This window comes from Rhinolophus sinicus, chromosome 11, assembly GCF_057876585.1.
Source record: "Rhinolophus sinicus isolate RSI-liver-muscle chromosome 11, RSI-T2T, whole genome shotgun sequence".
In the NCBI taxonomy this organism is placed as follows: Eukaryota; Metazoa; Chordata; class Mammalia; order Chiroptera; family Rhinolophidae; genus Rhinolophus; species Rhinolophus sinicus.
In genome coordinates, this window is record NC_142511.1 from 6,977,111 (window position 1) to 6,992,506 (window position 15,396).

Here is a 15,396-nt window from a genome sequence, read left to right on the forward strand (position 1 = left end):
TTCCCCCAGGTCCTTTATGACTCAGTGTCATTAGGAGCTAGGTTTCCAATTTGGAGGATTTACAGGCACATACTCTGACACCACTCACACTTGTTTGCCGTCTGGGTATATCCAATCTGACCACATCCTGGTGTTAGTGCTAATAAAACCTGTAGCCATGGTTACAATGAAATGCCTTGGTCATACAGCTCTCATTTTTACCGTTCAAACCTATTTGGTAAGAGTCTTGAGCCTGTTTTTGTGGGTGTGGTAAGCATCTAGGTAAAGTTTTATTTTTGGAGATGGTGAGCAGCGCCTTTGAGGTCATTTTTGAGTTAGGAGTGGCTGGGGAGAGGCGGTGACTTCTCTGTTCCGCAAATAAAGGGGAGGAGGCTCTGTGTCTGACTCCAACAGTAGACAGTTAAGGCTTCAAAGGTCATATCCTCTTGGAAGGAAAGTGTGTTTTTGAAAAAGCAAGAAGACAACCAAGCACTTGTGTGATTCAGAGTCTCCCACACAGGGGACCCTTCAAAAACAGACCTTAAATTTGAAGTCGCATAATTCTGGAGAAGTCGCATAATTCTGGAGAAGTCGCATAATATTGGAGAAGAGAACTCAGAGTTCTGCAAACTTGGCAGTGATAACAGAATGACTGATTTATTTGTCTCGGCGGTGATGGGAAAGAGGTTGATGGACTGGAACACTTGAAAACTAACGGAGGCGCAAAAGCACACAATTATGCAACTAAAAAGCCATACAGATAGGGCTTTATTTTCCTCTCCATGTCCTCCGTTCATTTAATGTTTACAAAAGTTCAGGGCAATTCAAAGCCCGGAGCTCCCTTGCTGTCATATTAGGGCTTACAAGGTAAAGGCCAAAGCGCAGAGGGAGTGAGCAGAAGTAATGTCATGTCAATCACAGCTCAGCCTTGCGGAGGACGCAGCCCAGAGGTCCTTAGAGGGGCTGATGCTGTTGGCGGATGAGCCTCCACTTCCTGTCTGCGTCCCTAAGGTCGCGTGGAGCTTGTTTCCATCTGCAGTTTTGCTAAATAATTATTGGTGTATGCATAGGACCTACGTGGGTGCCCTAAGGATTTACTGCATGGAGACTCAAAGCTTTATGGAAGACTTTCTGGAAAGCACATGGGCCACTGGGGGTGAGGGGATGAGGCTGGGACACAGACCTTGTCTTGAGCTCTCTGGCCTCACTGCTCGGCTGCCTGGAGGCTCAGCACTAACCTTGAGGCTTTATCTCCATCAGCAGCCCAGAATGCCTTTTGTTTGTTTTGTTTTTGTTTTTTTTGATCAGACTAACACTGCAAGTGTCAGGGTCTTGGAGAAATGGAAAATTGGGTGGGAACCTTTTGATAGAGCCGTCAGTCAGAACATGTGGCCCTGCCTGGGCTGGCAGGAAGGCAGGAGAGGGTCCTGGGTATAGGAGTTGGCTTGGGGCAGCCAGAGGAGGGGGTGCGTATCATGTCATGCCTGAATAGGGGTGGACAGTTCTGCTCCTCAGGGGAGAGCCTGTGGGACCCCAGTTCTGGGTTTGCCGTTTATCTGCTTGTATTTGTTTAGGACCCTATGAGCTGAATTCTTGGCTGAAACATAGGGGGTGCTCATAGACTGTTAATGAGAAGCCAGCTCAAATTCTCACCTGTGACTTAGCGTGCGTCCTTGGGAAGGGCATTCCGTTGCTTTGGGCCTCAGTGTCTCTATCTCCAAAATGGGGAGAAAGTCTGTACATATACACAAGACAGTGACAGTATGCGATGTCTTGATGGGAGGACATTGAGGCAGGGCTGGAAGGGGGACTGGTTTTCCTCTCAGTCCCTTGGTACCACTCTGAAGGTCTGATCATACACACACATGTGCTTTCTAAAGTAAACCAGAACCCGGAAGTGAATACCTGCCTCACAGGTCCTTGTGTCTAAGCACACGATGCCCGAGAATGTGCTCCTAGGCTGTCAGGAGCCAGACAAATATTGAGAGTCATGACTGGTGTTATTCCCGACTAAGGTTGGAACATAGCAAAGAGTGTGACTCCTCAATTCTGCCAGGTTATCAGTGGCCTGGAGTTCTTGGGAAATTTCCTCCCATGATGGGAGGTCTTCCCGCCTCTAACCCAGAGTGGATGGGTGGGCACCGCCCCGCTCACCCTACCTGGGCAGCAGTGGTGCTGGGCAACTTGGATCCTCCATGTGCCATAAGACGCAGGTTTCCCAGGCCTGGCCATGCGTGGAACGTGTCCACCTTGCTGAGCAAGTTCTGACAAGCACATTCCACTTTTGCCTGCAGGCCGTGGGGCCCAACCTGCCTGGTGTGAGCAGGGGCTTGGTACGTGCAGTGTAGCTGCCCCCGACTGACTAGGGACTGACTAGGGGTGGGAGGTTTGTATAGAGTGGGTGTGAGTCTCCCTTAGGCTGTTCACTGGGTCACTATAATACAAGTAACTCTGTGAGCATCTTGTTCTTTGTATGCGAAGAGGCTAATAGTATGAATAACAATTATCTGCATTAATAAAATGTGCCCTTTGAATCACTTTTCCGGAGATGGCACATGGATTTCATTTCCGGAAGTGCTAGTTAATTGAAGCACCTACTCTGTGAGCAGCATGGTGCAGAGCTGGGCAGAGAAGTGTGAGAACTGGTTCCTAACCTAGGAGGGTTTCTTACTGGAAGCGGAAGCACTGCAAGTCCTGCCAGGTGGCTGGTAGCTCAAGTCCCTGAACCCCCAAACCTCCTCATCTCTAGGATGGGAATAAAGTAAGCCCCCAGCTTCATCACCATCTACTGTTGCTGTGAAAGTCCCATAATAAGCTCATGAGCATTCTTGATAAAGTGAAAATGCTCTCCCAAGTTTAATTTCCAGAGATAATAGTAAGCAATTAGAGGCTCACGTGAGTATCAGAAAATACCAAAATGCACGCCCCACTAGAGAGGCAGGGGTCAACGACAGCATGTAAGGGGGCCGCGTGGAGGGGATGGGGTTATGCTGGTCCTGGCACTGCCTGTTACCACATGGAGGGGTGGACATCCAGGTGGGAGAAGGGAAGTTGGGGTGAGCTGGATAGGATGGGAAAGCAAGAGCAAAGGCACAGAGGCCAGCACATTCAGAGTTTGGGACTGGGTGGCAGTGAAGACACCTTCTGAGGAAGGCTGGGAAGTGAGGTGGTACAGGCAAGGCTGGGGAGATTCCAGAGGGCTCTGAAGGCCTAACGTAGGTCCCGGAAGTTGGTGAGCAGGGAAGACAGAGCAGCGTTAAGGTTTCAGAGGCCACAGTCTCTTACCTGATCCCTCTCGTAATTTGAAGTATGCTTGGCCATAGCCCAGGCCTGTGCAGGATCGAACCCTTTGGCTCAGTAATCACAAATATTACAATTAAAATAAAATCCTTTTATTAATAGGAAGCACACTTGCTCCCTTCGACAAAATCTGATTATGAACTGAAATGAAATATCACCAAACCCAGCAGAAAGAAACTGCTATTTATCTCCCAACCCCCTGGGAATGGTGGGAGGGAGATAAAAGCTCTGAGGCAGTCACTCCTCCAGCCCTCGAACTAACACTAGAACGGGCTTGTGCGGTTTATGTTTGGGGGAACAACCATCAAAGACCCTGCGCTTACCCCTCATTTTAATTTGTTCAAGGCGTCTGCAAACGTGTTTTTCATTCAGTCCACTGTGCTGTGAGGAGGGAAGGGATTTCTTACCCTATTTCACAGACGAAGCAACTAAAGAGCAGAAATGTGTTCAAAGTTTGTTTACAATGGCCGAGCGGGTTAGTGGCCAAGGGCAGACAGGGTTCTAGTTTCCTGGCTCCCCAGTGGGACGTCCTCTCACTACACTAACTCCTAAAAGCACCAAGAGGAGGAGTGAGCAGGGGCGAAGAGGGTAACCAGTCCTTTTGCACTTCACAAGCCTTTTCATTTCTCAGACTCTTGAGATTTGTTTGGGGGCCGGGCCTCTCTTGTTTGGGGGCCTCACACACACTTCTTTATCTGGAACCCCCAACGTTCCCCTAATCCCACCCCAACCACTACACTCTTTATTTAAGTCTCAGCTTAAATAGCGTTGCCCTTGGGAAAGCTTCCACGACCTCACTGAGGTAAACAGTCCGTCCTCATGCCCTTCACTGTCCCCTTACCACAAGCCCCAACCTGCTTTAGTCTCATTGTTTATTTAGTCAATCTTCCTTTGTAGACAGAATCTGTTTCCATCACGGCATGCCCAACATCTGGGGCATGTTTCACTCTTGGAAAATATTTGCTGAATTAATGAACATTGTTATAGACAAGGAAACCGAAGCCCACTGAAGTGAAATACCCACAGTCTCACAGCTAAGCAGGGGCTGTTCTTCCCCTAACTATCCAGAGGTCGCTCCATGCTGTCACATGTGTTTTGGAGTTCACACAGAGACTGTCGTCAGAAAGAACAAGATATGGAGGGGAGAAAAATCCACCAGCTGAAATTTCGGTATTCTGAGTTTGGAGAACTCTTACAGCCTGGGCTCAGATGCCGGATATTCTTGAACATTCCAGCATGCAGGCACACTCTGCAGGCCTCTTTGGGTGACTGGTTACGTTTGAGTGTCTAGTGAGGCTATGACTAGAAACAGAGAGGGCAGCAGTGAGATCTGACTTCCCACGGTCGCTGGCCTCGGCCTCATGAGGTGCCATATTGAATATTTAGATGACTCAACTTGAACGTAAGGCTACCACCATGCTGTTGGAAAGCCCTGATCGGTCCTTCAGGGATGTTTTTTCATATTTGACCATGAAAGCAAATTGTGTAAGAAAACTTGAGTGGATAGGGAGTAGTCCTTTTACCCCCGACTTGAAACACACTTTATCCCTTTGTATATTCTTAAGTTTGGTGATAATCCTAATTTTAAATCTGAGGTCACAAGGGTAATCAAAGCTGGATTCAGTTGGCTCTAGTTTAAAGGGATAGCTTTCTCTCTCTCTCTCTCTCTCTCACACACACACACACACACACACACACGCACGCACACACACTCTTAGCACAAGATTGGTAGAAACCAAATGAGACGTTTGTCCAAGAGGGGCAAACCTAGATCAGAGGTTGCAAATCGGAAGCCCACCCACCAGGTAGATGTAACCAGCGAATGGATTTTGTTTGATCTTTAGCTTTCCAATTTCACAGCATGTCCTATCTCTATTCCACCCTGCCTTTTAGGTGGGCCCGCCTGGGTCAAAGCCTGGCCCCCCCATTCATGAGCTGTCTAACCATCTCCTTCCTGTGCTCCCTGGGCCACCTCTATTTTGAGAAAGCCTGTGAGCTGAAAGAGGTCCCAGGCATTGGAGTCGTGTACCAGCATGACCCAGTAGAAGTTCCATCTGCAGAGCATGTGTGTCTCGTGAATAACTATTATGTGGCAGATAGTGTGTCCTGGGAATACAATGGTGAAGGGTGGTGCCAAAGAAGGGTGACTGGGGGAGAGTCAAGTCCTCCCAAGGGTAGCAAATGTTTTAAATAAAAGACTACACTTAATTTAGATTTCATCTCCTCTGGGAAGTCTGTTTGCCCAGAGCTGGGCTAAGTGCTGTTTCTATGGGCCCCTGTGGTGACACCTGTCATGCCATTCATGACACTGTATTATAATTGCCTCTTCATCTGTCCGTTTGCCAGAACAGACTAACTGTCTTCCTCATTATTGGTGGCAGTTGCACAGTTCCTTTGTAGGAAAGGCTTATGGATAGTACTCTGGAGACAGGGGAAGAACACTTAGCTCTTGGTAGACACCTCCGTTTTCTCATCTGTAAAATAGGGATAACGGTGGAGCTGTCATGGGAGTTAAATGAGAGGAAGTAGGTGAAGAGCTTAAAGCAAGGCCCAGTACACATGCATAGTCCTCCATAAATGTGGCTGTTGTTATCTGTTTCTTCCTTCTCACACCAAGAATGATTTCTAATTTAACCAAATATGTTCCTGGTCAAGCATCCAAATAACTCTGCATCTCGAGGACAACAAGAGGCAAAATGTAATATCTCATTTACACATGAGATCAAAGGCAACAAATACGAGACCAGGCCTAGAAATTTAGTATGCCACTAAATATGCATATTACCTCACGAAAAGGAAGTGAATTTGTAAGTACGTTGATAAGATTGTGGGAGAAGGGGAAATAGTTTGGTGGTTCCTCAAAAAGTTCAACTAAGAATTACCCTATGACCCAGCAATTCCACTTATACGTATATGCCCCAAGCAATTGAAAATAGGTACTCAAACAAATCCTTGTGCACGTATATTCACAACAGCCAAAAGGTAAAAACAACTCAAATGCCTATCAACAGACGAACAGAGCAATTGTGCAATCCACACACAATGGAATATTATTCAGCCATGAAAAACCATACAGCACCAATAGATGTGCAACCATGGATAAATCTTGAAAACATTATGCTAAATGAAAGAAGCCAGACATAAAAGCTCATGCACTGTATGATTCCGTTCAATTTATATGTAATATCAGAATAGATAAATCCATAGAGACAGAATGCAGACTGGGGGTTGCCAGGGGCTGGGAAGACGGAACAATAGGGAGTAACTGCTTAGTGGAGATGGATTTATTTTGGGTGATGAAAATATTTTGGAACTAGACAGAGGTGGTGGTTACACAACGTCATGAATATACTAAATGCCACTGAATTGTTCACTTTAAAATGGTTATGTTTATATAATGTGAATTTCAACTAAAAAAACGTGGAGGGAGACATGAGAAGAATTTCTTAAAAGTTAATAGATAAGAAATAGAATAGAATGGTATAGTTCCCATTATTAATTATTTAAGAAGTATAAAATGTCATAGTTGATTTTTTAGTGTGAATACCGTGTTTTCCCGAAAATAAGACCTAGCCAGACAATCAGCTCTAATGTGTCTTTTGGAGCAAAAATTAATATAAGACCTGGTATATTATATTATATTATATTATATTATATTATATTATATTATATTATATTATACTGGGTCTTATAGTAAAAGACACATTAGAACTGATTGTCCAGTGAGGTCTTATTTTTGGGGAAACACGGTATATTTATTCACTCCAAAACCAAATGATGAATGACCACATACCTCAGTGGTATAAATATTATTTAAGGAATAATATTTTTAAACCACTGAAAACTTATTCCTGGAAAATGTCCGTCAGGAGCATCAGACCTTCTTCCCCATGTGGCACATGCTCTGTGACTGTGTTCCCTTGTCCCAGACAGGGTGGGGGGCATGCAGGGCATCTGTCTGGAAATGAGATATTCTTTCCATGACCGGCTATGAAAATCTGTACCATCCATCATTGAAAAGCCAGCTCTTTCCTCAGAGGGGTCAACCATATCCTCACGCAAAACTACCAAGTAGTTGGAAATCAGCAAGTATCCTGACCCCCTGCATGTCTTGCCTTGTTTCTGAACCGCAAAAGGCTTTGAGCCAAATACCCCGTGGACAGGATCCGAGTTTCTAATTTGAAAGCAGGAAGCTCCGAGCAGGTCCTGTCTGGTGACGTGCCCTGCAAATGTGCTCCCCGCTCCCCGTGGAGGTTTCATGATGGGTGTGGGTCACCCAGCTAGGCCACTGGGGTGCTGTGCTGGGAACTGCTGCTCAGCAGACTGTGGGCCTTGGGCTCGAGGGAATGTTTCCGGTCAGGAGTGGAAGGTGGAGCAACAGGAGGGAGGGTGGAAGCCATCAGTCATTTACAAGAAAGGGGCTTGATTGATGGGGCGAGTCTGCAGGACTAGCTTTAATTAAGAGCTCTCTTTCAGCTTTGCCACTTCTCCCGAGCGTAACGTGACTAAACAACCGTGATGGGCTCATAAAGCAACCTGATGGGTGGGGGGCCGCGATGGCTGTTGTTCTCGTGTGCTTCAGAGTCTTAGCGGCAGTTCAGCAAATGGCTACGGAGAGCCTAGCCTGCACACTGAAAATCTGTGGGGGCCAAGACAGGTTGGATGGAATTTGTTGACTCCAGGTCCCTAATCATGGGGAAGGTCACTTAGACCCCAGTGTTAGTTCCTGGGTGATTTCAGGTCACTGTGCCTGAGTGGCTCTCTGTAATCCCACGTCACTGACAGCAGAGGGGCTTTGGGAGGCCAATACTTTGTCCCCCTAGGGAAGCTCATAAGAAGCTAAGATCAGAGAGCAGGAGAAGGACACAGACTCAAGATCTTACTTGGTTGGGGTGGGAAGGGCAGACTCCTGACTGGCAATGCAGCAGAAATTCTCTTTGTTTTTTAAGGTGGCCATGGTCACGTGTGATTAGGTTAAGACACGGCATGTCCACTGGATGCCATTCTGTTCCTATGATACTACAGCTAATGGAACTACCCCATTTCCACTGCTTCCTTCTCTGCCCCCAACCCCAGCCTCGACACCCATCTCTAAACCTGCATGCCCCCCGTTTCCTTCTCAGGACAGTGTGAAAACCAAAAGGACTATAACGTGCAGCTCTCCTGATGGTGATGATAGCGTTTCCCTCTCTTCTGCAGTTCTCTTTTATGACTTGCCTGGAAAATGAGAAGACAGTACTGGGGGGCTCTCCTTAAGTGTATCTGGCTTGAAATTCGGGTTGTATTTGAAGAGAATAAAAGTCAACTGAAAAAGCATCTTCACAGGAAGGAGTTATAGACGGTTTAGAGCAAGCGCAGGTCTGCAGTGGCTTATACACATAGCCTTCACTTTTGACCAAGAAACAGAGCAGGGATGAGGTTTTTTTTTTTCATTTCTTAGCAACAAACTCCATGGAGCCGCTTGTTTGCAGTCGTGGGAGCAAGCTTCTTCCCAGGGTCCGGGATTTGGTTTGGACACTGCCACAGCCCCTCGGGAGTTGCCCTGAAAAAGGAATCTCGTGTTTGCATGAAGTTCATTTTGGAACGCAGCACCCCTCATCCAGTCTTCACTAAAGGTCCACTCATGTCCCAGGTGATGCTCTGTTGAGATGGCGCAGGCCGATGGGAGCAGTCAGAAACCTGAGCTGCTCTGTGGCCTGCAAAAAATTTGCTGTACATTTCGTTTCGCTGCTCGGAGAGGGGAACAGGCCTTCCTGCCACTCACTGTACCTGTGACAAGTCTCAGGAGCTCCTGTGATTTTCCTCGAGCCTTTCTCATTGAGTGATAAGTTGTGTATCAATATCTGATGTGTACGTCTGGCCGTGCCACTGGTTTGCATACAGTCTTCATGAGAAGTTTCCCCAAACACCAAAGGGTTTTAGTTCATGAAGGCTCCCAGTGCTAGTTCCCTTCTGCAGGCATTTTTGGGGGATTCTTGAGAGCAGTTGAAGGATTGAAGTTGAGGGAACAGAAGAGATGAGGTCTGCCCACATCACACAGATCTGCTCCTGGTTTTCGCTGGAGGCTACTTGGGGGGGAAGACTCAGCTTCAAATGCAGTCTTTTTATTTTACCTCTCGAGCGCCTGTGTGTGTCCCTGTGTGTGAGGTACAGAAGGTCCAGCTGGTGGAAACCCTAGCGTGTCCACTATTCCTGAACGGAGTGACCGAGCTTGGATTCCGGTCTCTCCCTTACCCAGCTGTTGACCCGCCGGGCACACACTTCACCTCCCTGAACCTTAGTTTGCTCATCTGTGAAGTGAGGGGGTGGGGCTGGCTCCTCGCTCAAGTGTTTTTCCATTTGAAGTCTTTGCGTCTGTGGTTACTGCCTTTTCCTCACCAACAGCCAGCCTTATCAGAAGTTTGTTGACTTGAAAGTTTTGATGCCAGCATAAAATTTAAACTTCACTGGGTTGGAATATGGCAGGCTTCCGTGCTTAGCACAGGGGGGGTAAAAATCACAGATACACCCAAGGCATCAACTGACTCTCAGAGTCGGGGCCACTGCTGGTTTAAGCGTCACCTTCGTGGACCCAGCTGCACATGGCCTGGACTCATGGCCTGAGGAGTGAAAGAGCAGCTGCTTGCAACTCCGTGAGCCCCCGAGTCCCTGTGGAGAGCACAACCTGCATGCAGTTCGTAAAGCATTCACTTCTTTGGGCTCTAATGACTGTAGGTAAGGAGTAGAAAGGGAAGTGGCCAGGATAGATGTGTGTCACTGATAGGACGGCAGAAGACCTAATAATTACTGCCTTAAAATACGTCATGCAGTTAAAACCTGCAAGTCTGGGCCTAAGACGCTGCCCAGATCTTATGCCTACACAGTCCATCTGATTTTGCAGGTTCAAGAGGCAAGATTAGTAGTAATAAAACCCCTTACATTTTTATAAAACCTTATAACTTATGTAGCACTTGAAATGTACTTTTTTTTATTTGATTCTAATTCTCACCATTGTCCCGGTGAGTAATAATTATCCCCATTTTAAATATAAAGGAAATGAAGCTGAGAGATTCAAAGACTTGTTCGAGGGCTGCTAGTAAATGCTCAAGGCAAGAATTGAACTCACGTCTGTCTAGTTCCAAGTTCAAGGCTTTTTTCTTCTACTGCAGGTCATATAAGATCCTGATGTGGGCAGTGGCAGCCAGGCCTAAAGGCCTACGTTCTAGAGCAGGGGTGTCCAAACTTTTTTCAACGTTTTTCACCAACGGCCATATGCGGTAAAATACACAAACAGCCAGGCCACTCACTCGAGGTGAAGTATGTATTGTCTCACCTGGTTTATTTAAGTAAACTAAATATATTTTTGGAATTTGCTGAGGGCCAATTAACAATGGATTGCGGACCGCAGTTGGCGCGCGGGCCGCAGTTTTGACAGCCCTGTTCTAGAGGCTTAGAATTAGTCTGAGAACGTCACACTTCTTGTGTTAGCGATAGAGGACTCTCCCACACAGGTGCAATAACTAGACTAGGCATTTGAGTTCTGGGGAGGTTGGCACATCTTACAGTTGAACTAACGTATTCATTTCTCACACAGGGAATTGATTCCTCGGGATTGGGGGATTGGCTTGTTTGGTTAAATGCGTCTGTATTACCTGTACACCGTTAACCCAGGACTCTCGCCAGCATATCAGGTTATCACCCTGTAAGGCACCCGGGGAAACCCTGGGGAGTCTAGAGAGTCATTTGGTAGGTCACTGTATGATATGAAAATAATATCTGTAGGCCATTACCGGCAAATCCAAGGCTCTCAGCAGCATCATGGTCTCGCGATAGCATTACCACAGGCTTCTTTAGTTGCCATCTGCACTGCTGGATAGTTACATTGGAGCATCCTCCGTCTCTCCCTGAGCTCCAGACCTAAATACTCACTGCCTACCATGTATCTCCACCCGGACATCTCCGGGGAATATTTAACTTCAATGTGTCTGAAGTGTTCACTGTCTACTTCTCCCATAATCCGCTTTTCAAGCCCACTCCTGTGGTTCATATGACTCGCACTACAGGCATCACAATGCACCCCCACCCCCAGCTCAACAACCTGTCAGCATCCTCCCTTCCATTCATTCTTCCCTCACCACACCCACTTGGGCACCAGGCACTTTTGACTCTCCTTCCTGAAAACACCACTAACATCCCGTTTCTGCTGCCATTATGTTAGTTAAGGTCCTCCTTACCTCTGCATCCCATCTCTCCAAGCCAGCCTCCATCGGGCCATTCGTTCTCTCTTCACACACAAATTCCCTGCTTAAAAACCCCAAATGACTTCCCATGCCTACCAGAGAGAGCTCACCATTCTCAGTGTAGCAATGTAACCCCCATAATGTGCAGTTCCCCTAACCTGCCCTTGACTTTGCAGATACTCTGTCTTATGCCAGGACACACACGTCCCTGGGACCTCCTACTCATTCTCCGCACCCTGCTCATCCGTTGCTTTTGCAGTGTTGACTTTCCGGATAATTCCTGGAGGAGTTTATCACTCCCTCCTTTGGATAGTTTCAGTGTCCCGTGGCTCCTGCTATTATGATGTATATTATTCTGAACTGTAGTTTGTTTCTATATCTGTCTTATTTATCAGGTTGGGGATCCTCAAGAGAAGAAACTGTCTCATATCTCAGGACTCCCAGGTCTTGGCATACGGCCTGGCACACAGTAGGTACAGTAAATGTTGACTGAATGGATGGGATAGATGTACCTCCCTCTTTGATGAAATCAGTAACTTAGCTTGTTGAGTGTTCATTATTCTCTTGAGTTTCGTCTTTAGGGAAAAGAGTAGAAATCATCCTCTCTTTATTTCACAGGCTAAACATTGACAGAGTGTGGAGGCTGGGGAAACATTTGTGTTGCAATGCATTTCTTTCCTAAAATTGTTATCTGGGGTGAGGATGGGGAGCCAGAATTTCAGAGGAGACCAAAGGACCCGATCAGATTTTCCAGCACAGCTGCCTCCCCAGCCCAGCATTGGGCAAAGAAAGGGAAGGCACATGAGACCGGGAAGTGGATGGTAAGACCCTTGCTGAATTCTGTAGGTGGAACTTGCAAACTATTCGCAAAAGGGTTGGACACGAGACACATCAATGCTGATCCTTATAACTCAAGGCTTTCCCATTATCCAACAGGACTTCACAATGAAGTTCCTTAAAATTAGCTTTGTAGCTTCACCATGTTCTTTAGTGGAGTGAGTGAAATGCCAACAGCTTTGAAAGAAAGGTGCTTCTGAAAGGCTCAAGTGGACTTTCCCTCCCCTTTCTCAGCCTGAAGAGCGGTCCTGCAAGCATGCTGGCTACGGGGTTCCCTGTGAAATTAGGGCGGTGCTGGTCTGCTTCGGTTTCCCTTTCGGTTGGCAGGGCTGGTGTTCTCACTGGCGAATGTCTGTAGTTTATTTAACTCTATTATTACATAACGTATTCCTGTGAAGCTCTTCAGAATACTAGGGAAACTGGTCTTCTTGTGTCCTCCCTTCTGCCTTCATGGGTGGGTGGGGGCTGAGAGTGGGACCGTATCAAGAGTCAAAGAAGTGAGGAAGCAATCTGTGTCACAAGAAATCCCCAGAGACTCATGGAAGAGCAGGCAGGTTCCCATTCCACCCCTGGCTCCAGGCCATATTTTCGTTTTGACCACTTTCTTAGCCCTGTGAAAATCTGGCTGCACCGGGAATAATTCAGCAACATCTAAGCCTAACTTTTTGGAGGGTCACAGGCCCTAACTTTTCCAGCAGCAAACAGAATGTCCCTCTGTCCCCTTCAAACCGCTCCTACCGGCAGCTGTTGTCAACTGGAGTCAGAGAACTCCACCCCAACCGCCCAGGAACGCATGTGGACCTAGCCCAGCAGCAGATGTGAGGCTGCGGAGAATCCCCGCAAAGAAGGGAAACTTTGGAGAACTGCAGTTGTGGTGGGGCCAGAGGAGATTCAGAAACAACCCTTACATCTTACTTATCACTGGCCTCATCCTCCTAAAGAAAGACGTGAGCAGGAAGTCCCTTTCCAGAGAGTAGCTTAAAATGTATTTAAAACACACATACCCCCAAACCAGAGCGAGTCTGGTGACTCACCTTCAGTCTCCTGCGGAGGGCTTCCTGCTGCTGGCGCTGTTGCCCAGGGAGGGATCTGCCAGGTGCTGCCCCTCTGACAGCGATCCGGTCGGCGGGCAGGTCCGGGCTCCTTTTTGGAGCCCCTGCCGGTCTCCCGCGGGGCCGCAGCCGAAGGGCAGGGTCAGCAGGGGCTGCCCCACGCGGCCCTACCTGCGCCAGACTGAGAAGGGCACCCTCTGTTTTCCCTGCCCGACTGCCAGCCAACGCCTCTCATTTTTGAGGTTTCACTCTAACTCTGTCCTGCCCCTGATGTCAGAGACTCAACTTCCTGAATCAGCCGCGCTCCGCTCCGGGGCTCGGCCCAGGAGTCCCACTGGGGCACACAGACTGTGGTGCCCTTGGACTTGGGCGCACACGCCCTAGCCGCGCCCTCCCTCCAAGTCTTCCCGCCAGTTACACGCCCCCCCCCCCCCCCGCGTTACGTGTCAGTGCCCCCTCCGTCCCGGGACACGCCTCCTGCGGGACACACAGCCCCTCCTCGCAGGGCGCTGGTCCCCAGTCGCTTTCATAGATACTGGAACGTTCCCAGCACGTGAGACCTAAGTCGGGGAAACGCAATTTAAGTGGAAACGGCCCAGGGCTGCCTAATAGAGCAGCCTTCTTGGAAACGGGTAGGAGAGGGAGGCCCTGGGGCGGATTGGGTAAGGGTGCAATGCCTCATCTGGATACACAAAAGTGACAGGCTCCCCTAGTCAACTGCCGTCGGCTCAGTGGGGTGCAGGCAGCACCTCTGTCAAGTGTGTGCGGCTCCCTGAAGGCATGAAGGGACACTGCACCAACAGGAGCTGTCAGAAGCGGAGATGGGAGGGAAAACCGTCTTCAGAAAGCTCTCAGGTCCCTCCCTTCTCATTCTCAGTTGCTCTCCATCCACTTTGACTCAGATTTCCATGGGTCCGGTTCCCGGAGGTCCTGCACCTGGGACACTAGACAATGAAGAGCCTGCTTCGGGCCAGGACTCCCCCCATCAGAGCTTCTGATGACCTAGGGCAGGGAGCTTGCACGGTGGGTCAGGTCTCCAAGGTTACTGTGTGGGTCAGGTCTCCAAGGTTACTGTGCGTGGAAAGTGGCAACTGGCCTGTTGCCAGGCCCTGGCCCTGGGGGGGGGGGGGGCTCCTCAGGGGCATCTCGGGAAGTGCTTCCAGGACTCGGGCATGAGACCCTTGACTTTTTGCTAGGTGCCAGGTGCTAAGCAGGGTCTTGCCCTCACTTACTGTGCTTGAGCGCTGGTGTCCTTCGGCCTCCAGGTGTGGGCATTAAAATGCAGGAACAGGAGACCCTTTTCTGTTCATGTAGGAGAAACCAAATGGCAGTGAGTTGAAACGCCAAAGAGGACACCCAGCCATCCAGTCAGGAATGCCAAGGATGATTAAGGGAAAAGAAAAAAAAAATGTTTTCTTCCAATGTAAGGAGATTGGAGGAGACGCTCTTCCCAGAAATCCATGTGAAGTAAGCTCAGCCTGAATTTGAACAAGAAGGGGGGAGGTGGGTCCCAGAAGCAGGTGGGCTAACAAGTAGTCAGGTAGGGCCAGCAGACATTGGACGGCTGCATGGAAGTGTCCAGACGGAGGGCTGCCCTCAGTGGATGTGTTTACCAGCTTGGAAAACCCCGGTCTGTAATCACACTTGGAGCCTACAATTATCTACCAGGTAGAATTGGTTCCTCTCATTCCTGGAGCTTAAAGGAGGAGTGTGGAGGCTGTGACAGCACTAACAGGACACGAGTGGGGGCTGGTGGTGAAGTCGTGGGCTGGCCTCAGGATTTGGGAAAGGATAGTACCGTCCACGCTAAGGAAGGACACGACAGACTGTGCCAGAAGCTTTACACATAACAGATTGTTCAGTCTTTCACAACACATTTACAAGGCATTTTTTGAGTCCAACTGTTTCTCACCCCCCATTTCATCCTTCTTCCACTGTGTCATCAAGTAGCGGGTACCTCGCCTTCTGTGAAGGAATCCCACACTTGAGCAGGGGACATGTTCAGGCCT

The 15,396-nt window shown here is 48.4% G+C and overlaps 1 protein-coding gene across 1 annotated transcript in view; it reads right to left on the reverse strand.

The window, feature by feature from the left end:
* Positions 1–13,801, reverse strand: part of KIAA0040 (KIAA0040 ortholog) — a 31,064-nt gene extending 17,263 nt beyond the window's left edge. Inside the window, exon 1 of the mRNA XM_019726988.3 lies at positions 13,370–13,801. The gene's annotated coding sequence lies outside the window, so the exon portion shown is untranslated. The remainder of the gene's footprint in view (positions 1–13,369) is intronic.
* Between the last annotated feature and the right edge of the window lie 1,595 nt (positions 13,802–15,396).